The 23,851-nt window shown below is 38.2% G+C and overlaps 1 protein-coding gene across 5 annotated transcripts in view; it reads right to left on the minus strand.

Moving 5' to 3' along the window:
* The window catches only part of NCOA3 (nuclear receptor coactivator 3), a 131,479-nt gene that overhangs the window by 63,349 nt on the left and 44,279 nt on the right, over nucleotides 1–23,851 (minus strand). For 4 of the 5 annotated variants that reach the window (XM_045804733.2, XM_045804729.2, XM_087853520.1 and 1 more), the window contains exon 2: nucleotides 1,354–1,435. The exons of the other annotated variant lie outside the window; for it this stretch is intronic. The gene's annotated coding sequence lies outside the window, so the exon portion shown is untranslated. The remainder of the gene's footprint in view (nucleotides 1–1,353; nucleotides 1,436–23,851) is intronic. 5 annotated transcript variants of the gene reach the window in all.

The raw sequence follows: 23,851 nt of genomic DNA on the forward strand, positions 1-23,851 counted from the left end.
AAAGGATATCTAGATGTTCTTTATACTCTATTTTTGTAACTTCTGTAAATTGGAAATGACTTCCAAATAAAGAGGTGGTTGTTTTTTTTTTTTAATAAATAGCATGGAGATAGTTCTCTAATATGTTCAGAATACAACGGGTATATACCATAATTAACTGAAGGATTTTATAGGGAAACAGCAAGAGCTGAGACCAGAGATTTAGACAGATTCCCAGATAAAAGACCGTTTCAAATGTCAGAGAAGGGAGTTTGTACTTTTTTTCTGTAAGCCAGGGAATAGAAACACAAAGCTTACAGCAGAACAGAGGCTTAATTAAAAGGGACGTACTTAAGGAAATTTTCTAAGCAAAATTTCAAGTGCTAGAAACAGTAGATAAGAGGGAGTAAAGGGACATTTGAACAAACACAAGCAAGAAATTATGGTATCTTGGCCTAGGAAGCTAAGATATTAGCAGAAAGTGGTACAAATACAGGAGACATGAAAACAGAAAACCAGACTTATCTGGTTTACTAAGACTATCTTACCTGTTTACTAAATTACTACTATATCAAAGGGGCGGGGGAGGGGGGTCAAAGATGACTCAGATTTCAAGCCAAGCTAACCAAAAGAACGACAGTATTATTAACAAAAAGAAATTTAACTAAGCAAAGCATAACTGCTTTCCTGGCTATCAGACAACTTTTTTCTATTCTCATTTCTCCTACCCTGGTGCAACAGGAGGAGTTAGGAGAAGAGTTAGATGAGATGTTATATGCTAGCACAAGCAATCTGGGGAAACTAGTTTTCACAAGGTGAAATAGTAAAAATAAGTGGGACTGATTCAGATTTTGAATAAACACCATTAAAGTATTCACACATAAGGGAAAAGTGGGTAGGAGGGTAGTATCTCATATTAAACTGTTAACATACAGTTCCCTTCTTCCCCAAAAGTTATGTTTGAATATATACACAAATATATGAATATACATATATATTCAGTTATTTCAGGACCATCCAGTCATTCAACTAATGTTATCATTAAAGAGAAAAAAAAAAAACATGAGGATGCCTGGGTGGCTCAGTGGGTTAAGCATCCAACTCTTGGTTTCGGCTCAGGTCATGATCTCAGGGTCATGGGATCAAGCCCAGCTTCAGGCTCTGCACTTAGTAGGGAGTCTGCTTGAAGATTCTCTTCCTCTGCCCCTCCCTCCACTCTCTCTCTCTCAAATAAATAAATAAAACTTAAAAAAAGAGAGAAAAACATGAAATACGACACAAGTTTAAGATTAAATCATAACAGGAAAGGTCAGGATCTTCAGAGGGTGAAGACAGAAAATCACAAAGGATCAAGTCAAAGTAAAAGTGAATTACCTGGCTAACCAGTCCAATGACGTTCAAGTAGGAGCTTATTTTTCTTGGTCTGTGACTCCACTGTTCAGCAAGTATTTTGATCCTGAAAACAAACAAAAAAAGGGGAGGGGGGTGGTGTTGGATTTTATTGCCCTTTCTTAATATAAGTAGTATTATTAGTCACACACAAATTAACCTTCCCCATCGTTCCCTTCTCTGGACATATGAAACAAGCAAAAACAAAACATGCTACATCAAGTACAAGGCCTCTTCCTAGGAATTGGAGGTGATGCCTTTGCCATACAATACTGTTTCTGCTTAGAAGTCAGGCATAGCATACACGATACACCCTGTCACAGTTTATAAACACGGATAATGCAAAACAGGGGTTGAGGAAACCAACTCCAAGTCCTGAAAAGTAATCAAACCAGATCAGTAATGTGAATCTGGGGTGTCCCCACCTGTCCAAAAGGAATGCTAAACAAATAATAATTCAAAACAATACTGAGGGGCGCCTGGGTGGCTCAGTCAGTTAAGCATCTGCCTTTGGCTCAGGTTGTGATCTCAGGGTCCTGGGATGAAGCCCTGCATCAGGCTCCCTGTTTGGTGGGGAAACTGCTTCTCCCTCTCCCTCTGCCCGTCCCTGCCTTGCTCTCTCTCAAATAAATAAAATATTTAAAATATATATATATATAACACTCTGTCTCTCTCTCTCTCTCTCTCTCTCTCTATATATATATATATGTATGTATATATGTATATGTATATATCCTGGCAGAAGCTAATGAATGCTTAAATACCCAAGTCCAAAAAGATAAATATCTACCAGATGGCTGGGTGGATAGATAAAACAAGCAAGCAAGGAAGAGAAAAGGAAAAGAGAAGGGAAAAAAAGCCATGGATGTTTTCTTCCCTTCTAGGAAAGACTGCATTTGGGTCACCAAAAAGAAATATTTTTAGGGGCACCTGGGTGGCTCAGTCGGTCGAGTGTCTGCCTTCAGCTCAGGTCATGATCCCCGCATCAGACTCCTTGCTCATCAGGGAGCCTGCTTCTCCCTCTCCCTCTCCCTCTGCCTCCTCCCCTGCTTGTGTGCTCTCTCGCTCTCTCTCTACTGCCTCTTCCCCTGCTTGTGCACTCTCTCTCTCTCTCTCTAATAAGTAAATAAAATCTTTAAAAAAGGGGGGGGGGAATATTTTTTTTAAGTGGGAGACGAAAATGAGGGGCAGTTCTTCAAAAATAATCTGCGATAAAATACATGAACGTATAAATAGCATTCTTGCACTTGAGGAAATGCGGGGCAGGCTCTGGTGCAGCAAGAAAGTGAGCCAGTAAAACATTCACCTTCACCTTATGAACTTCCAAATATAACAATAAAACAACAATCTGACTACCACGAATTCTAGTGGTGTATATATATGTATCAAGACAACAACCATAACTATACCCTAAAGTTCATGCTGGAATGGCAGGTCTGTTGGGAAGGGGTACAAGAAAAAACGATGTATTGACAAGTTCTGTATCACAGCCGTGGCCAATCCGCATGGAACAACCAACCACAATCTAGCTGCATCATGTGAAGGGTCTCTGCTGCATTTCTGAAGCCCAATTTAAAGGTGAGAAACTTGAGGGGTGGGAAGGAAGCTCATCATAGGCGGTTCACAAAAGGATAGGAGGAAAACCCAGGTAGTGTATAAATACCATGCAAGTCAAGTCTAAAAAAGAGCTACAGTATCTACTAATATATTTATTTCTAATTACAGTATAGTCTCTGGCTTATAACGGAGATGTCAAAAGGAAGCCAGTTCTTGGAATGTATCTTCCAATCCACAATAATATCACTACTTGTTAGCATACGGTTTAAGAGAAGAAGGTCTGGAGTCCACCAGATCTGGACTCCACTCCCAGCTTTCACTTACTAGCTAGGTACCCAACTCGAAGACTTCTTTGAGCCTTAGATTTATCATCATAAAACAGGGATCAATCCTCTCAAGCCTCTTGCAAAGATTAGGTGAAAATGCGTAAGTTACTTTCAGTACCTGATACATAAGTGCTCATAAGGGATGCCTGCGTGGCTCAGTCAGCTAAGTATCTGCCTTCGGCTCAGGGTGATCCCAGAGTCCTGTGATAGAGCCCCACATCTGACTACCTGTTCATCAGGGAGCCTGTCTCTCCCTCTCTCCCCTGCTCGTGCTCTCTCTCAAATAAATAAATAAACTCTTTTAAAAAATTAATTAACTAGGGGCGCCTGGGTGGCACAGCGGTTAAGCGTCTGCCTTCGGCTCAGGGTGTGATCCCGGCGTTACGGGATCGAGCCCCACGTCAGGCTCCTCCACTATGAGCCTGCTTCTTCCTCTCCCACTCTCCCTGCTTGTGTTCCCTCTCTCGCTGGCTGTCTATATCTCTGTCAAATAAATAAATAAAATCTTTAAAAAAAAATTAATTAACTAAAACTATTAGCCAACAAATGACAATTTGACATCTAAGAATGTCCAAGTACATTCAAATAAAAAATAGGAGAAAATACAATCATTAGTTTTGGTGTTTAAATGAATTCAATGTTTTATTACTTGTATTTTTATGATCTTCTAATTTAATTAGAGGAAGGTAAAGGGGGAAAAGCAGGCAGAACTTCTGTAAAGAAAGCCCAAGGTTTTCTGGCCTAGTTTTAACTCAAGTTTCATTTGAGAAATGGTTCTTTTGTTGTTGCTCCTTTTTATGGGGGAAGGACAAAGGTTGTGGGGTAGGGTTAGTACCTACAGAACAAGAGGGGTGGGTAGGAAAAGATATCTGAGTCAGAATGTACCTAGTACCATAAGCAGGAAACAAGTACCGCTGCCTAGTGTGGAAGGTTGGCAAAAGAACTTACAGTAATACAAGTATCACACTGTTGGTGAGAACCACCAAAGGAGTGCTAACCCAAGCTAATCGGTACCCCATAACCCCCTGGATCCAAACAAACACCATCGACAAAATTTTCCCCTCCCACGAAGTGTGCAGTTGGACTACAGTGGTCCCCAAAAAGTCACAGATCAATAACAGGACCTTGCAAGGGGTAGATAAGCTAAAAAGTACTATACACTGGGGGTGTCTGGCTGGCTCAGTCAGAAGACAATGTGACTCTTGATCTCAGGGTTGTGAGTTTGAGCCCCATGCTGAGTGTAAAAATAAATAAATACATACATACATACCTAAATAAACTGATTAATTAAATAAGGCTTTAATAAATAAACAAATAAAAAGTACTATAAAGTATGGGACCTGGAAAACTGCAGTTAACTTATCTAGAACCAAGATTCTCCAAAGCCAACAGTCCTAGCAGTCTTGGAACTGTATTTTTTACCTTTAACAAAAAATAAGCATATTCTTATCCCTTTTCATAATCTGGACTTCAGTCCATCACACGAACAAAAATCACACTAGCAAAAACTAAATGACATGTCCTCAAAATACTGAATGGGGAGGGGGAGAGAGGTTAATTTTTCTACAAGAATTAACGAAAAATGTGACAGATGGGATCCACATTACCAAAGCCTGCATCAGTAGAAATTCAATGGGGAAGAAAAAAATATATATGTACATCAAACTGAGCTTTGTTAATAGCTAGTCTGAGAAGATGTGCCTGAGGCCAGAACAAAGAATCAAACTGGGGGAGGGGAGTTGACAGAGAAGAAAATCCAAACTATACAATGCTGATGCTTGGAAACACCAACTGGACAAAAAGAGGCCACTGAATATCACGAACATGTTTTTCTTCTGCTGTTGAAAATAGAAGGGGGACAAGGACTCTACTATTAATCATATTAAACTCATCACTCCTGCCATGCTGCTGTGGGTAGTGTTCCCAGGGACTCCCTCCTCAGTTTCTCAAAAAATCGTAGAGATGGGAAATCACCCTCTTTGGGAAAAGTCAGCTCTTGCCTACCCATCTCCAAACCACTACAGAATAAGTTTATCCATCAATTTCAAGGTAAAGGTTACATAATATCTATGTAAATGAAACATTATTTTGCAGTTGAGATTATTTATCAAATATATAGTTGTTGGGTTTTGTTGTTTTTTTCCAAAGCTGTAAAAACAGATTTTACCTGCAACAGTCAACCACAACAAATCTGCAGCTAAGCTGAAAGGGAAAAACCAAATGTAAATTAAAAATCATATGAAAATTTAAAATTATTTCTAGAGGTTCCACTTTTTTGGAGCTGTGTAAAATTGGTTTAAAAAATTATTTTAGGGGGCGCCTGGGTGGCACAGCGGTTAAGCGTCTGCCTTCGGCTCAGGGCGTGATCCTGGCGTTATGGGATCAAGCCCCACATCAGGCTCCTCTGCTGGGAGCCTGCTTCTTCCTCTCCCACTCCCCCTGCTTGTGCTCCCTCTCTCGCTGGCTGTCTCTCTCTCTGTCAAATAAATAAATAAAATCTTTTAAAAAAGAATTATTTTAGAGAAAAAAAATTTTTTACTATTGCTTAGTCCAATAATTTACTATTACTTATGTGTTTTAGTAAATAATTAGTAAAAATGTATTTGGAACCCAACTGTACATTGGTAATATATGGATGACAAACTTTTTTAAATACCATAATCTTTTTGACAACAGGGAGGACAGGAATTATTTCAGATTACAGCATATACATGTCTAGTAAAGTAAGGACAGGGCTAAAAAAAAAAACAATGTATTACTACTTATCTCATGATATATACTAGAAAGGACTAAGCTGATTCAAACTAATTTATCCTACAGAGTCATTTAGTAAGTTACAATAAATGTTTAGTTCTATATGGAGTCAACCTGAAAACTTAAATGATGCACTGAAAACAGAAGCCTTGTTTCAGAAAACCTACTTGGAAGTCCAGCTTCTTGAAGGGAGCTTGTATGAGACATTTAAATCAACTGAATGCTTCCTGTGTACCTAGGAGATGCCAAGTGTTGCCCTGGCCTGCAGGAAGTAGGAGCAAAATATGGTACCTATCACTAATTAGAAAAGAAGCAGGTATCAATAGGCCAAAATGCAACTATGGTCATTCAGCAAATATCTGCTGAGCATACACTCACTTACTACGTGGAACCAGACACCAGGGATACAAGGAAGAACGAGAAGTTGAAGACATGGAGTCCAATGAGAATATTAAGAGAGTAGAGAACTACCTTGCCTTTTTCATAGGACTGCTGTGGTCACTGTAAAGCACGACAAACCCAAAACCGTTTACTTCAGCAAAGACAGAGAGAATTAATGAAATTCAAATGTACAGATAATTTCTACAATTATTTTCCACAATTATCATAACTAAAATACATTTCTTTATAATAAAAGACAAAGGCAAAGAAGAAAAAAACTTTTGTAAAATGTTTGCCATTTGTGTAAAAATTACATGAGACATAGGGAATATTAAGGGGTATATAAAGGTTGCTGAAAATGAAAGCTATTTTTAACTCAACATATCCAGGAAACTATGCCATAGGCTTTGCTTACACAACAATACTACCCACTGATGAACAATGGCAGTAAATATAACCATTCTGCATTTTTAAAATTACTTTGAGATTAAGGAAAAAACTAAAAAATCCAGCTGGCAGACCAGTTTATTAACAAGCCCCCATATCTGTGGCTGAGTTGTAGTTAGTACTACATGGTTACTAGAACAGTCATGCAAGCAAGTCGCTTGCTGGTGCTTGTTCTGCCTCCCTCTCCCCCTCCCCCCCACCACACCCCGCCGGCTCTTGGAAACACTGCATGCAGTGCTGCACGATCACACAAAATAAATACAGGAAAGGGGGTGGGAGGATTGGGTGGGGAGCTGAGCGGAGCTCTGGGCTCCACCAGTGGAAGGCGTTCCACAAGAATTGCTACAGGGTCAAAAGTTTACAGTGGTTTCAATTTCACCTTTTAGCAGCCAATCAGAAAACAGAGACTGAACGCTGACCCCTCAGGCTGCAAATGAACATTAACTCATTGGCTACCAGGATTGCATATATTCCTTTTCTTGTTAGACTTTCACTTTTCGATTTTTCTTCTTCTTTTTTAAGGGGAGTAGGGAGAGGCAAAGAACATTTTAAGTTCAAGGTGACAATTTTTACTTCAGACCATGTATTTTAAACAGGTATGTGAGGGAAGAAATAATCAAGTAATTATCTTTCTCCTTGAAACCAGTTTCTTTATCCTGTAACATCTAACAAACTAATCATTAATGCCAGTATCAAATCAAGACAGTGAACTTAGGCAGGTTAAGCAGAAAGATTTACCTCCAAGAGATTGTAATTCTAAGAACAATTTATAATATCATGAAAGACGATGTTGGTTGTGAAAGCAATATGCACTGTTAACGAACTAGAATTTAAATAAAAAATGTATAAGGAAAAAAAAGATGTTGGTGTTTCTCTAGTGAATGCTTTAAAAATAACTCAAATAATGAAAATATTTAAGTATTTACCTACATTCCAATTTTTTATTTGCATAAATTCCCCACCTCTTCTCCAAACCATTATTATAAACATGCAACATACCTGTTCTTTTCATACTCTGCGTCTAATGAAATGCAGGTACAGCTCCTAAGGTTTAAGCTTTCTTTTCCCATATTTCACCTTTCCGAACACTCCAGAATCAAGAAGTGATCTTTTACACAATAAACTCAAGAGTGAACCCTTTGGCAATACACACAACTGCTCCCTAATTCATTCATTCACTCACTCACTCACTCACTCATTCATTCATTTTATGTAAATCTCCTATGAGCATTAAACACTAAACTAATCCATTAAATAACTATTTTTGACGTTCAAAATTTAACATTAAGCAAGGGTAAAATGAAGTTCTGTACCTTTACACATCTTAAGTACACTACATTTAAGGACTAAATTTCTTTGAAGCATTACATGATAAAAGTGAAACAGCTATATTAACTGCTCTATCAAAATGATCAAGTAAATCCTAAATAAGCAGATGTGTGAATCAGTAGTTAGCAATACTGCTCATTAATACAAGGTGGTCAAGTTTTAGCAGTCTTACTGACTTAAATTTAAACTTCTATTTAGGAGCCCCTGTAGGCACTACCACTACCTAAGAAAATGGTTTCATGAAGATATTTATTTTCTTATCCAAACCAGCAAAATTAAGAAACTAGTTATTTCTGAATACCCAAATATACAATATACAAAAGTGTATAATCAATATACAAAAGTGCTTTACTTAATATATAACTGCTAAAAGACTTCAAAATAAATCCATAGTGTATAAAGTTTCTAAAGCAATTTAATGGCAGTTGTTAAGGCAGTAAATAAAGACACTTGATGCTGATACATGAAGTTTTTTAAATTCAGCTTTAGAACAAGTAATTTTCTAGTACCAACTCGCAAGCCATGACATTTATGCTTATCTGCCAATAAAAAAATCTATACGTTTAAAATCCAGTATTTTTTTTTAAACATGGCTTGCAGAAGCACCTTTTATATATTAAATTAGAGGAGGCTGTATATCTTCTTTTTACAAGATGGCCTCATTTTGAAACAAAATGGATGCGATAAAATTTTACATCAAGTCAGCATGTTAGCAAGAAGCTTTTTTGTGTGTTCTGAATTTGATTAATACAAGCCAAGGTCACTTCCTGAAAGATGCCTACCATCGCAGCTGCAGGCAAACTAGGCTCCCGAGTAAGGATGGGGGGAAGGGAATGGTGATGGCATTCATTAACACTGAGATAAACTTCCATCTACACTAGCAGCTATGTAAGAAGGCGGCAACATGAAGATCCCAGAATTCCTGGCATATAAAAATTAACATATTTCTAGTCATTAATATTTAAAAACAGAAATTTAATTCATTATATATAATGCTCATGTAAAAATTATGTCAAAGATATCCCCAGGGTGCCTGGCTAGCTCAGTAGGTGAAGCATGCGACTCTTGATCTCAGGGTTGTGAGTTCCAGCCCCACAATGTGTATAAAGATTACTTAAAAATAAAATTGTTCAATAAATAAATAAATAAAAAGATCTCTTCACTGCTACAATACATTAAAACATTTCGGGGTGCCCGGGTGGCTCAGCTGGTTAAGCATATGCCTTTGACACAGGTCATGATCCTGGGGTCCTGGGATCAAGCCCTATATCCAGCACCCTGCTCAGCAGGGAGCCAGCTTCTCCGTCTTTGACGCTCCCCCGTGCTCATGCTCCACTCTCCAGCTTTCAAATGAAATAGTTTTTTTTTTAACCTTTCAACAAAAAAAAAAAATTTCACAGGGTGCCTGGATGCCACTCAGTTGGTTAAGCATCTGCCTTTGGCTCAGGTCATGATCCCAGCATCCTGGGATCAAGCCCCACATCGGAGCCTGCTTTTTCCCTCTCATCCGTGTTCATGCTCTCTCTCTTGCTGTCTCTGTCTCTCTCCCAAATAAATAAATAAAATCTTTTAGAAAATTAAAAATAAAACATTTCACTACTAATACTACTTAAATCATCTAATACCACATACTGAAATAAACTTAGCATTTACACAATAAGACCTGTATGCAAAATAACCTACAAAGGAAGAGACAGGCCCTTGAAGAAAAAGAATCAGAGATTCAATTTCTCATCTAAAAAACAAGGGTAGGGACGCCTAGGTGGCTCAGTCCTTAAGCGTCTGCCTTCGGCTCAGGGCGTGATCCTGGGGTCCTGGGATCAAGCCCCGCAATGGGGCTTCTCTGCTAGGAGCCTGCTTCTCCCTCTCCCACTCCCCCTGTTTGTGTTCCCTCTCTCGCTGGCTGTCTCTCTGTCAAATAAATAAATAAAATCTTTAAAAAAAAATAAAAGTAAAAAACAAGCGTAATCTAAAGTCATGAAAGTAGAAATCCAAAACAAAAGCCTATATATTCCAAAATACTCACTGAAGTTTTTGTACTGAAACTCAATTTTCCTCTTACCAACATAAATACAAGTATTACTGTTTCTATGCTCAAAATACAAATATCATCAAAATATACATTATCAGCAACTAGCATAAACCCTCTCCCTGAATGATTTAATAGCAAGATTTAACTGAGCAACTACTATGTACAGCTAGGAAACCATACTAAGTACCTTCTCCTCTATGAGATTCTATATACATTTCAACTAATTGGATAAAATATTGAGTAAGGAAATCTATATGCTCACTATTTTCTAATTTTCTACTTAACCTTGGATAAATTAGATTGATTTTGTGTGCCTCGTTTTTCCTACCTGCCAAATGGAGCTATACCTGAAAAATGATATTCCACAGAGATATATAATCAGCAAATCACCTCTGTATTTTGAGTGGTTGTATAATAAACACAATACCTGTCTTTTTTTTAATCATCAACATATTCAAACGCATGATATTTCTATTTTGTACATAAATTGAGAATATAATTTTGCCCACTCCCCATCATATTTTGACTGAAGTCTGGTTCAATAACTTCAACAAAAAACTGAACAGATGTTACATGCTCAAGTTCAAATAAATGCATACAGCTTTATTTTTTTAAGTCTTACCTTTTAATGACTGGCAAGAAAGGGCTATTATTTAATAGACACAGAGCTTTCCACATATGTGAAGGGCTTTTTAAATCACTTAAGGAAAAGGAAGGCAACCAAGTAATAAAATACCGTGAAGTCCCCGAATTCAGACAATCTAGTTGCTGGGCATGGCAGAGGCAAACATTCAGAAGGGTTCACAAGACCTGATCACTTGCCTTTGAAATGGGGCAACTCTAAAAAGAGACAAAGTGTAAAATTAATTATTCATATACTTTTTCCTCCAGAACACCTTGTGAGGCACTTAGAGGGGAGAAATTTTTCCTCAATCTCTGCTAGCCTCTATTCTATGCATTCTTTTTTCAACCATGTGAATTGTTCCAAAAATAGAACAAAGCAAAGCATTAAGCAGTAGTTAGCTTCTTGCCATACACATCAGGGTGAAGAAGGTGCAATCATTCCTGCACATCTCCAACCATATCATTCCTCTTCCCATTTTTATCCAAGTAAGTACCCAATGTGTTCCTTACTTGGCAAGTAAGACACACTCAACAAGGGTCAGGGCAGCTAGCTGCCTGGTCTTCCTGTACCAATGCAACTCCTATGCCAAAAATAGAACCTGAAAGGAAGCATTGGCTATAAAATGAAAACAAACAAAATACTGGCCTGCGTGTCTTTTTGCTCTGCCCAGAGTGGTTCACAGATACAAGTTTCAGAATCACTCTGTAAGGTTCACAGATTAAGTATTTTTTAAAAATTCAAATATTTTCTACAGCATCAAACTGGATAGACTGGCCGTCCCACAACTGAAAAATTCTATTACAAAAAATTCAAAGTATTATATCATGTAAAATAATATTATTACTCAATAATAATGTAACTATGCCACATGCTTTTACTTTTTTAAAAGATTTATTTACTTATTTGAGACAGCGTGACCGCACACACACAAGTGGGAGGGGCAGAGGGAGAGAGAGCGAATCTCAGGCAGACTCTGTGCTGAGCGCGAAGCCCCACCTGGGGCTCAATCTAATGAACCTGAGATCCTGACCCAAGCCAAAACCAAGAGTTGGATGCTTAATCAACTAGACCACCTGGGTGCCCCACCATATGCTTTTTTTTTTTTTTTTTTTAGATTTTATTTATTTATTTGAGAGAGAGAAAGCAGGAGGGAGGGGCAAAGGAAGAGAATCTCAAGCTGACTCTGCATTGAGTGCAGAGTCTGAGTCGGGGCTCAATATCACGACCCTAAGATCATGACCTGAGCTGAAACGAAGAGCTGGACACTTAACCAACTGAGCCACCCAGGGAACCCCACCACCACCACCATCTACTCTTTTAGAAGCACATTGGAGGGGCACCTGGATGGCTCAGTTGGTTAAGAGTCTGTCTTTAACTCAGGTCATGATCTCAGGGTCCTACGATCAAGCCCCATGACAGGGAGCTCCCTGTTCAGCAGGGAGTCTGCCTCTCCCTCTCCCTCTGCCCTTCCCCTCTGCTCGCGTTCTCTCTCTCTCTCAAATAAAAAAATAAAATCTTTTTTTTTATTAAAAATAAATAAAAGCACACTGGACTATGAGCCTCAACCATACCTTCAAGTGAAAGAGCTAACAGGTGGTCATTACAGTGCCTACCACATAGTCCCAGTAAGTGTAAATCCTCCATTCATTTCACAAATGTTTGCTGAAATTATACCACATTGTATACTACTGCTATTCCACGTTCTGCAGATACAAAGGTAAACAATGCATGAGCCCTGGGGCGCCTGGGTAGCGCAGTCGTTAGCAGTCGTTAAGGCGTCTGCCTTCGGCTCAGGGCGTGATCCCGGCGTTCCGGGATCGAGTCCCACATCGGGCTCCTCCGCTGGGAGCCTGCTTCTTCCTCTCTCACTCCCCTGCTGTGTTCCCTCTCTCACTGGCTGTCTCTCTGTCACATAAATAAATAAAATCTTTAAAAAAAAAAAAAAAAAAAAACAATGCATGAGCCCTCATAGAAGTCCTTAAATTCAGACAGCCTAGTCCCTGAGCATGGCAAAGGAAGGTACTCAAAGTCTATACAGACTTACCACATGCCTTTCAGATGGGATAAACTCTAAAGTTGGAAAAAGGATAAAAATCACAAAGCTTGTACATTTTATGGGTATTAACAAACACCAAATAAACAAATATTTCCAGAAAGTGGTAAGTACCATAAAGGAAATAAGTAGGGTGATAAAATATAGAAAGGGGGGATGTAAAAAGAGGAAAGTAATTTCAGTTCAGGGAAGGGGGCTCTCTGAGGATAAAATATTTAATCTGAGAACTGAAAGTAACCAACTACGCAAGAACAATTCCAAGCAGAAAGCACTACATATGACAGCACGAAGAGATAATGAAGCTAAGTATTATTAATCAATTATCTATTTCATTATATCATTAAGTCCAACAAGTCTTAATCTTCTTCCCACTTCTAGTCCAGGACCCGCATTACAGACCAATAGGAACTTGACAATTATGTGCTAATCTGCCTGAAAAGTGATGTGCTCCATTCTAAAATTCAAGTTTAATCAAGTCAATAAAAAAAATACTTGAAACCAGTAAATAGCATGGCTCTCTAGGGAACTATTAGTAATGAATGAGGCAAAGAAATATTGCTAAAAACAATGCTTATTCAATGGATTTGGAGGGAAAACGCATTCAAATTCCAGCTCTCCTAATTACTAACGATATGACTACCATCTGTTTCTTCCTCTATAAAATAAGGATAACATCTCTTGCCCTACCTATCTCAAATGGCAAATAAAAAGACTGAATGATTTGAGGGGCGCCTGGGTGGCACAGCGGTTCAGCGTCTGCCTTCGGCTCAGGGCGTGATCCCAGCGTTATGGGATCGAGCCCCACATCAGGCTCCTCCGCTATGAGCCTGCTTCTTCCTCTCCCACTCCCCCTGCTTGTGTTCCTTCTCTCGCTGGCTGTCTCTATCTCTGTCGAATAAATAAATAAAATCTTAAAAAAAAAAAAAAGACTGAATGATTTGAGATCCTCACCACCACCAATACGTCAGGTTAAGCCATTGTCTCTGGGTACAAAAAATATACAGCCCATCCATTAAAAGAAACTCCCAGGGCCTCACACTTGATTTTATTTGTTCTTATTTAACCCCACCTTACTAGAATTATATCCAGTTTCCCAACTTCAGAGCATATTAGAAGGGAGAGGCTGTTAGAAGCAATAAAGTATTGACAAGAGCAAGACAGTACAGCTAACTGGCTGGCAAACAAAAGCGAAATAGAAAAAAAAAAGTTAAAATAAAAAGCAAACACAGAAACTCTTAAAATTAAAGTCGTCTAGGGGCGCCTGGCTGGTTCAGTCCGTAGGCCTCTGACTCTTGATATCAGCTCATGTCTTGATCTCAGGGTTGTGAGTTCAGGCCCTGCGTTGGGCTCCATGCTAGGTACAGAGCCTGCTTTAAAAAATTTAAAAAAAAAAATGAAGTGGTCTAGACTCTACAGTCATTCTGCCTAAAGAGAAATAATCCTGTTTAATTCAGAAAGTACAAGAGGTATCGCCCACAGCAAAAAATAATAATAATGCTCCTAACGTCCTGTATCATTAGAAGATTAAGTACACTTAAGCACACTGCTTGAAAAGGAAGTGTGAAGACACTTAAGAATTTCCATTTCCAAGGGTTAAATTTCCTCAAGTGTCAGTGCCTTAATGGTTGTGTTTCTGGCTATGCCAGCAAACATTACACTATGTACCTTTTTCTTCTCTGCACCTTCCTCCCCCTATTCCCACCCACTCCCCAAGTATGGTGCTTCCAAGCAATGGAATGATCAGAAGGCAAGCAGCAGGGGCGCCTGGGTGGCTCAGTCGTTAAGCGTCTGCCTTCAGCTCAGGGCATGATCCCGGCGTTCTGGGATCGAGCCCCACATCAGGCTCCTCCACTGGAAGCCTGCTTCTTCCTCTCCCACTCCCCCTCCTTGTGTTCCCTCTCTCGCTGGCTGCCTCTATCTCTGTCAAATAAAGAAAGAAAATCTTTAAAAAAAAAGAAGAAGAAGAAGAAGAAGGCGGCAAGCAGCAAAGATTAGAAAATCATAGGACTTAGATGATCAAGAGATCATTAATACATTAAAAATTAGCATATTTTTGTAGATGCCATGTAACAGCAACAACAACAAAAAAAAAAAACCCATAACCAAAGTTAATCATCAACTGGACAAATCTCATACAATTTGAGCACCAAGATAATAATGGTAAAGGATTATAACCCATTGAATAAGCTAAAAATTCATAAAATCAGGGGCGCCTGGGTGGCACAGCAGTTAAGCGTCTGCCTTCGGCTCAGGGCGTGATCCCGGCGTTATGGGATCGAGCCCCACATCAGGCTCCTCCGCTATGAGCCTGCCTCTTCCTCTCCCACTCCCCCTCCTTGTGTTCCCTCTCTCGCTGGCTGTCTCTATCTCTGTCGAATAAATAAATAAAATCTTTAAAAAAAATTTCATAAAATCATAATATGAAAATACACACAACGGAAAAGCTCTTCCTTACAGTACAAAGCCAACTAATAAATATAGAAAGTAATGATGGAACCGGAAAATCATCATTTGCAAAAATCATAATTCATTCAAGAGACAAGACTCAAAATTAGTGGATATAAATTTAAGAAATAGTAGGATATTTCCATAATCCCAGTCTTAAAACCTCTAAACCCCACAGGAAATTTAACAGTATCTCCCACAAAGTAACCTTACAATGGAGAAAGTAGCAGACACCACCTCAACAAAGTGTTTCAATTTAGCATTGTCAATAATGGACTAAACAACAACCATGTTCTTCCTGGTAGACTGAGAATACATCACTCCTATGGTTTTCCTCCCCCAAAAGTGCAGAACCTGAATCTAAACCTGAGGAAATACTACACAGGCCCAAAAGGAAGGAAATTCCACAAAATAATTCATCTCTAGTCTTCAAAAGTATCAATACCATGAAACACAAAGATAGGTAAGAAACTGTCTCAGGTTAAGAAGACGGAGACCTAACAAGTGAATGCCATGAGTGCAATCTTGGATTTTCCTTCCCTCCAGAGGACATAATAGAGACAACTGGTAAGATGTAGAGTAAGATCTATAGAATAGATACTGTAACATTAATTTCATGATTTTTGTAACTACAGGGTGATAATGTAAAAAAAAACAGCTTTGAGGAAATATATACTAAAGTATTTAGGAATAAAGGGCATCATATCTGCAACTTACTCTCAAATGGTTCAGAAAAAATAAATATATTTTTCTAATGATAAAAGGAGAAAAGCAAATAGAGTAAAATGTTCACAGTGAACACTGAAAGGCACCCAGTACCTCTTTAAGTGCTGCAACTTTTCTGTAAATTCCAAATTAAAGAAAAATAAAAAATAATCTAAAAAGCATATAACAGACTGGGAGGAAACATGTGTCTAAAAAGACATAGAATAAAAACCCAGAACACATAGGAGCCCTTACAAATTAGTAAGAAAAGATAACATAAGAGGACAAATGGTTAAAGAATCAGAATAGGCAGTTCACAGCAGCAGAAATGGTCAGTAAATACATGAAAACATGCGCCATTCTTCCAAGAGATAGGGAAACGTAAAATAAAAACAATGAAAAAAAACAGCATCAGGTGGCAAAAACTAATCATTTTAAGCATGTATCCTTTATTCCATGGCTAAAAATATACCACAAGTATACAAAGATATAAAGACATGTATAAGGCTATCTGATATAAAAGAGGGAAGAAAAGGGTGGAAGGAACAAATAATGAGCATCAGTAGGGGAATATAAACTCTAACTTCATGCAAGTTCCTTGAAATAAGAGACTCCAGTATGTTCTATTCGTTAATATTTTTCTCTAGTAACTAGCACATGACAGGTACTCAACATATAGTTGCTGAGTTAATGGAGAAATGGTTAAAGAAAGGATATCCCAAAATGGTGTTTATATAGTCACTGAAAAGAACGCAGTATAGGGGCGCCTGGGTGGCTCAGTCGTTGAGCGTCTGCCTTCGGCTCAGGGCGTGATCCCAAGGTCCTGGGATCGAGCCCCACATGGGGCCCCTGCTCCACTGGGAGCCTGCTTCCTCTCCCACTCCCCCTGCTTGTGTTCCCTCTCTCGCTAGCTGTCTCTCTAATAAATAAATAAAATCTTAAAAAAAAAAAACGCAGTATAAAAGTATATATAAATAATTAAAATTCTAAAAAAGAATGCAGTAGATGTACATATATAACCACCTAAGATATTCATAAAACAAACGGACAAAACAACTTGCAGGCAACATATAACATGCTAGGTATGTCTACATGTCTAGATGTCTACATAGATACATCTATTTATACTTGGGGAAAAGTAAAGAAAGGTTCACACAATTTTGATAAATGATTAAAGTAAAGGAATGCTTTTTTCAAGAGGTGGGATTACAAATAACTTTATTATCAGTATTTTAAAATAAAAATTAAATTTAAATAAGACGCCACAAAAAAACTGTTAAGCTGCACGCATCATTAAACTCCTTAATGTAATATAAAAAGAACAGATTAGAAAAACATTAGGTACTATGCATCAAGAGCCTTAAAAAAAAATCTTTGATCCAGATTCTACTTCAAGGAATCATTCCAAAGAAGTACAGTAGTCCCCCACCTTATCTGCAAGGATTGCATTCCAAAGAACCCCCAGTGGATGCCTGAAGCCAGGGATTATACCAAACCATATATACACACTGTTTTTTCCTATACATACTCACCTACAATAAGGTTTATCAATTAGGCACAGTAAAAGATTAACAACAACATAGAAAAATATACCATAATAAAAGTTATGTGAATATGGTCTCTAAGTACTATACTTCCCTTTCCTCTTTAATGATGTGATGGGAGATGATAAAAGAGATAAAGTGAGGTGAATGACATAGGTGTTGTGACAGAGCGTTACGCCGCTACTGACCTTCTAACAATAACATCAGAAGGAAGATTATCTGCTTCCAGACCTCAGTTGAAACCCCAGAAAGCAAAGCCTTGAGGAGGGCTTATGTATCATATACGCAGACAAAGCTTAGGATAACAAATGCTCCCACCAGCATTACTTTTAATGATCATAAAACAGATGCAGGCTTTAATTATTAAAAGTTCTGCACAGGGGTCCCTGGCTGGTTCAGTCAGTAGAGCATGTGACTCTTGATCTCAGGGTTGTGAATTCAAGCCCTACTTTGGGCACAGACACTACTTAAGGAAAAATTCTGCACAATTACACATAAAAACAAGATGCAGAAATATATAAAACTGTTATCACAGGATAAAGAAGAAAAATTTAGCAAATGCACCAAATGTTAATTTCCAATACTACTAGTACCCTTCTTCCTCTTTGAAATTGCCCCCATATTTCCAAAGTTAGCTTGTTTTGCTCTTAGGATCACAAAATAAAAGGGATGTGACAAGGTTATAATTTATTTATAAACATTCCTAAACTTGTTTTGCATTTGAAATACAAAATCCTAACCCCGGAGCCACTGGGTGGCTCCCGTAAAGTTGTCTGACTCTTGGTTTCAGTTCAGGTCATAATCTCAGGGTTGTGAGATCCAGCACCACATGAGGTTCCTCGCTGGGCGTGAAGCCCGCTTAAGATTCTCTCTCTCCCTCTCCGTCTGCCCCTCCCAGCCCCCTTCTTGTGCTCTCCCTTGCTATTGCTCTCTTTATAAAAAAAAACAAACACCCTAAAATGAAACACCACCACACATCTATTAGAATGGCTAAAATCTTAAAAACAACAGTAACAAATGCTGATAAGAATACAGAGCAACAGTTCTCCTTCACGGCTGCAGGGAAACACAAAATGGTACGACCATTTTAAGAAAACAGATTGGCAGTTTTTTACAAAGTTGAACGCACTTATAGGCTCCAACAATCACACTCATAAGTATTTACCAAAGTAAGCTGAAAATATGTCCACAAAAAACCTACGAATGTTTAACAGCTTTATTTATAATTTCCCAAACCTGAAGGAAACCAAAATATCCCCCATTAAGTTAAAATAGATTAACGGTTGTATATCCGCACAATGGAATATTATTCAGCAACAAAAAAGGAAATGAGTGGTCAAGCCAACAAAAGACATGGGGAAACTTTAAATGCACATTGCTAAGTGAAAGAAGACAATGTGAAAAGGCTACATACTATATGATTCGAACCACATGATATTCTGCAAGAGTGAAAACTACAGAAACAGTAAAAAGGCCAATGGCAGCTAGGGGTTCGCGGGGGAGGGGAGGAGGATAAACAGGTAAAGCACAGGTAACTCTTAAAGAGCTGAAACGATTCTGTATGATACTGTAATGACAGATACACAACATTACGAATTTGCCAAAATCTACAGAACTATAAACACAGGGGCGCCTAGGTGGCACAGCGGTTAAGCGTCTGCCTTCGGCTCAGGGCGTGATCCCGGCATTATGGGATCGAGCCCCACATCAGGCTCCTCCGCTGTGAGCCTGCTTCTTCCTCTCCCACTCCCCCTGCTTGTGTTCCCTCTCTCGCTGGCTGTCTCTATATCTGTCAAATAAATAAATAAAATCTTTAAAAAAAAAAAAAAAAGAACTATAAACACAAAAAATCTTAATGTAAACTGAGGGCTTTAGTTAATAATATTGCGTTCATATTGGTGCATTAGTTATAACAAGTGTACCATGTACCACACTAATGCAAAATATTAAGGGGGGAAACCAGGAGGGTGGGTAGGGGTAGAATATAGGAACTCCATTATCAATTTTTCTTCAAATCTAAAACTATTCTATAAAATAAAGTCTATTAATTTTTAATGTTAAGAATTACAAAGAAATATGTTATTTCTCAAGTGGCTATCTAACACAAATTAAGTAATCAAGTTTTGTATTTTCTTTTATAATTGAGCTGTATAAAACTTTCAAAAATAAGGCTGCAGAATTTTTATACCATATAGCTCACTTCTGCAACGCCACCCAACACTTTCAGAAGGAAAAGTAATATGAAAAACCTTCATCAAAGACGTCATGCAATCTCTGGGTCATTAATCCAAATATGTTAGTTCTCAATGATAAATTAAACTTGTTTCAATGATACATTTAAACTTATTAACTCCATATGGAAGTTTTCTTCTTCAAAATTCTCACACAACTGTTAAGTCTTTGCAATATCATCTGCATAAAAAAGGAAAAATTTTTAAGTTTTCCTACTAATTCAAGAACATTTATCAAATGTCTACTATGTACCAAGCAAAATATACTGTAGTAACAGTTTCTGCCTTGTCAAGGAAATTAATCTGATTTTCCAATGAAAATCTCTTCCGATAAACTTGTTCTGAGGACTGTTAAGTAGTGGGAAAATACAAACTTCAGATGTTACCAAAACAGAAGTACACATTGTTAGTGATTCACACAAAAACCCCAGAGCTATCTTACCACGCAGAAATTTAACTTGTAAAATTACAAAGTACCTTGATATTTTTGGATTAAGTACAAAAAGCACAAACATGTGGCTAAATAAATCAGGGAAGGAAAATCTTTTAAACCAGTTTCACAGGCAGCTCCTCACGCCCATCAACAACCCAGAGTAGCTGGGTAGATTCACACACAAGGAAAGCAATAGGACCTTAACAATTCCTAATAATGACAAAGCCTTTAAGTACCAAGTGAGCACTTAAGGTACTGCTGTTTATTACGTGGATATCTTTTCAGACACATGCATAAACAGGAAACACTACTTTTGGCACAAGTCTCGAAGAATGTAAAGTTTGCACATAGGCAGTTCTTTCAAGCACTACAGGGGGAAAGTACATTCAGGCTTTCAAAAGAAAGACACTAATAAATCTCATATTAGAACTTAAAATTTCCATCACCAAGAGACTTGTAGAGCATAAGTAGAAAGTAAAGCAATAACCATATTAATATAATACTATAAAACCGTTAATTACAGTAATATATACATTAACTTATCAGGAAAGTATCTCATTTCAACAGACAAGGAAGGACTCCAGAAGCTGTGATTTGTCCACTCTGGTGAAGCACACCCTCAAGTATGCTAAGATTCCAATTGTGACAAATGGGAAATCCTAACGTAATAAAAATATTCTAAGCAGATTTAAGCCACTCTGCCCAGATTTAAGCCACTCTGCCCAAACCAATCTACTTACGTTTAACTACATCGGGCTCTACATTAGAGCCATTAATTAGATTTATGCAGGTTAGACTAGGAAAAAAAAATTTTTTTTTAAGATTTTATTTATTTGTTTGAAAGAGAGAAAGACAAGGACAGCAACAGACAGCACGAGCAGGGAGGAGAGGGAGAAGCAGGCTCCCTGATCCCAGGACCCTGGGATCATGACCTGAGCCTAAGGCAGACGCTTAACGGACTGAGCCACCCAGGTGCCCCCTAGCAAAAAATCCTGTAAGTCTTATACTAACATTTTAAATAGAAGGAAAAAAAAAAAAGGTCATTAAAACCACTTTTATAAAGAACTTTCTAATCACAACATTCTTATAAAATATAACCAATCAATGAAAAGCAACGGCAACATAATATTCAAAAATAAGTCAATCTCAAGTTCAAGGACACTGAACAGGTGCAATGACTTAGCATCTAACACACATTCCCTAACCCAGCATAGCCCAAACTGAACTTGCATCCTTCCAAATCATCTAATATTTGTTTTCCCTTATACTTAGGTTTTATTACTTGTAATCTGCCTAAACTCTTTTCAGCAACCACACCATTTACCAAAAAGCTTAAACCATTTTTTTAACCAGAACTATTTTATTAAAATTCACCTTCATATTCATTTAAAAAATGGGCATATCACTTGCCCAAAAAGGATTTATTTGGTGTTTCCCTAAATGCCTTAGACTGGAATCCAGATTAAGAAAATCTCGTTTGGGACACCTGGGTGGCTCAGTAGGTGGAACATGTGACTCAATTTCAGCTCAGGTCATGGGCTCAGGGTCATGAGATCCAGCTCCACATCGGGCTCTGCACTCTGCGGGGGAGTCTGCTTAAGATTCTTTCCCTCTTCCTCTGCCCCTCCCCTGCTCACGTGCACATGTGCGCACACACATGCACACGTGTGTGCACGCATGCTCTCTCCTCTCTCTCAAATAAATAAATAATGGGTTAGCACCACCCATTAACTGATCAAATAACACTCTGAAAGACTGTGTCTTGAATACAATGAATCCCAAATAACTTTTACCCCTTTTGTCATTCCAATTACTTTCATTCACCATTTTGAACCTAGGGAAATTAAATTATTAAATTGTTTAAAACTAGATCCTACCATAAACAGAAAAAAGGAGTAAACATTTACTAGAATCCTAGGCTGCACTGCATTTAATTATCCATGTATAAGACATCTGAAGTTTAGATACGTTAGAACAGCATGTTCAATGTCTCACAACTGAAGGAACAGAAATTAGAACTCAGGATAGCATGAACTCCAAACTCACACATTTTGTACTATCCTTCTCCCCAAATTTTAATTGTATTAATCACTGTGATTGTATAAATTTTTATTCTAAAATTACCCAATAGCAACAAATTTGCAATTCTGGGGGGGAGGAGGAGCACACAGGAAGAAAACAGGCACCCAACAACTACCTAAAACTACGTTTTTCCAATACATAACCAAAGGATATTAGACGTATAGTCTTGTTCCCTATTTTTCATAATTCAAAATCTTGGGTCTAGAAAACTATTAGCTGGTGACAAGATCCTGCGAGAATCAGAACCCCCATCTTCCCATGCTCAATGTACCTTCCTTATCACTCCACTTGTCACAGAGCAGGAGCTATCCAACTATGGTTCCCAGAGCAGCAGGGAACTCAGAACTGCAAATTCTTTAACTCTGTGCTAGGACAATAAACTCTGAAGGTGGAAGCCAAGCAATCCGTGATTTAAGCAGTCACGTGATTCTGGTGTGCTCTAAAGTTTGAAAACCACTGCTTTCCAGGAAACCTGACTATTTAGGATTACCCTAAGACAAATGCTCCTTAAAAAAGGAGTTAATCATACTCCTAAGATAACTGACTTACTCCCCCTTTCCTATTATCTAGTCTAGAACAGTTCTTCTCAAACATTAGAGAGCAGAATCAACCTGGGTAGGAGGGACTAAATTCCTGGGCCCTACCCCCAGACATTACAATTCTACAGGCCTGGAGTAGAGGCCTTGCATTTGCACTTCTCATGTAGTCCAGATGATACAAATACTGCAGGAAAGCCGACTACACTTTTGAGTAGCAGAGGACTAAAAGCAAACCCTCATATAAGATATCACAGATCCTAATTTGAAGAACACTTCCATCCTTCCTTTCTCATCCTTCCTGCTTGCCCACTGAGATTCTCAATCTTTCCCATGATTATTTTTGAAAGTCAACCAATTTTGTCAATTCAATTTGTAGAGGAGCAAAATTTGCCACTCCAAAATGTGTCTTTTTGGCATGTGGATTATTTTAGGCTACTTCCAAGAAAGAGAAGGCTCAAGAAAAACCTCTGACCTTCCCCCTAACTGCCTAGAATTTAGATAGAAGACCTGCTCCAGGAAGGGAGCTATCATCAGAAATAACTTCGGTATAATATGAAGTAGGAGTGGTAGACAAGGAGGAATTTAGCAAAGACTATTTGTTAAAATTTCGCTGCTCTATGTCCTACTGTTTCTGTATGGCCCAGCAAACATTTACTCTTTCTCATCTTCCTGTGAATTGTCTTCCTTCCCCTTGAAGTCCTTGACCCCACCCCCTTTCTCCTTAGCTCTGAATGGCATATAAGCCTCAATTGCATGACTACCTGTGGGCCTCATATTCTTATGGAGTCCCCTTACACACATAATTAAACTGATTTTCTCCCGTTAATCTGTCAATTTAATTCTTGGACCAATCTAAAAGAACCTTGAAGAGGAGAGGTAAGTTTTCCTCTCCAACAATTCCCATTTTTCAAAATATACCAATGAGGTTAAGAGAGCTGAGATTTAATTTATTATCTTCAGAACAAAATACCAAATAAAGCCTTCAAAAGGGCATATATGA

The sequence above is a fragment of the Ursus americanus genome, chromosome 22 (genome assembly GCF_024610735.1).
Source record: "Ursus americanus isolate L20-20 chromosome 22, mUrsAme1.1.p, whole genome shotgun sequence".
Lineage (NCBI taxonomy): Eukaryota > Metazoa > Chordata > Mammalia > Carnivora > Ursidae > Ursus > Ursus americanus.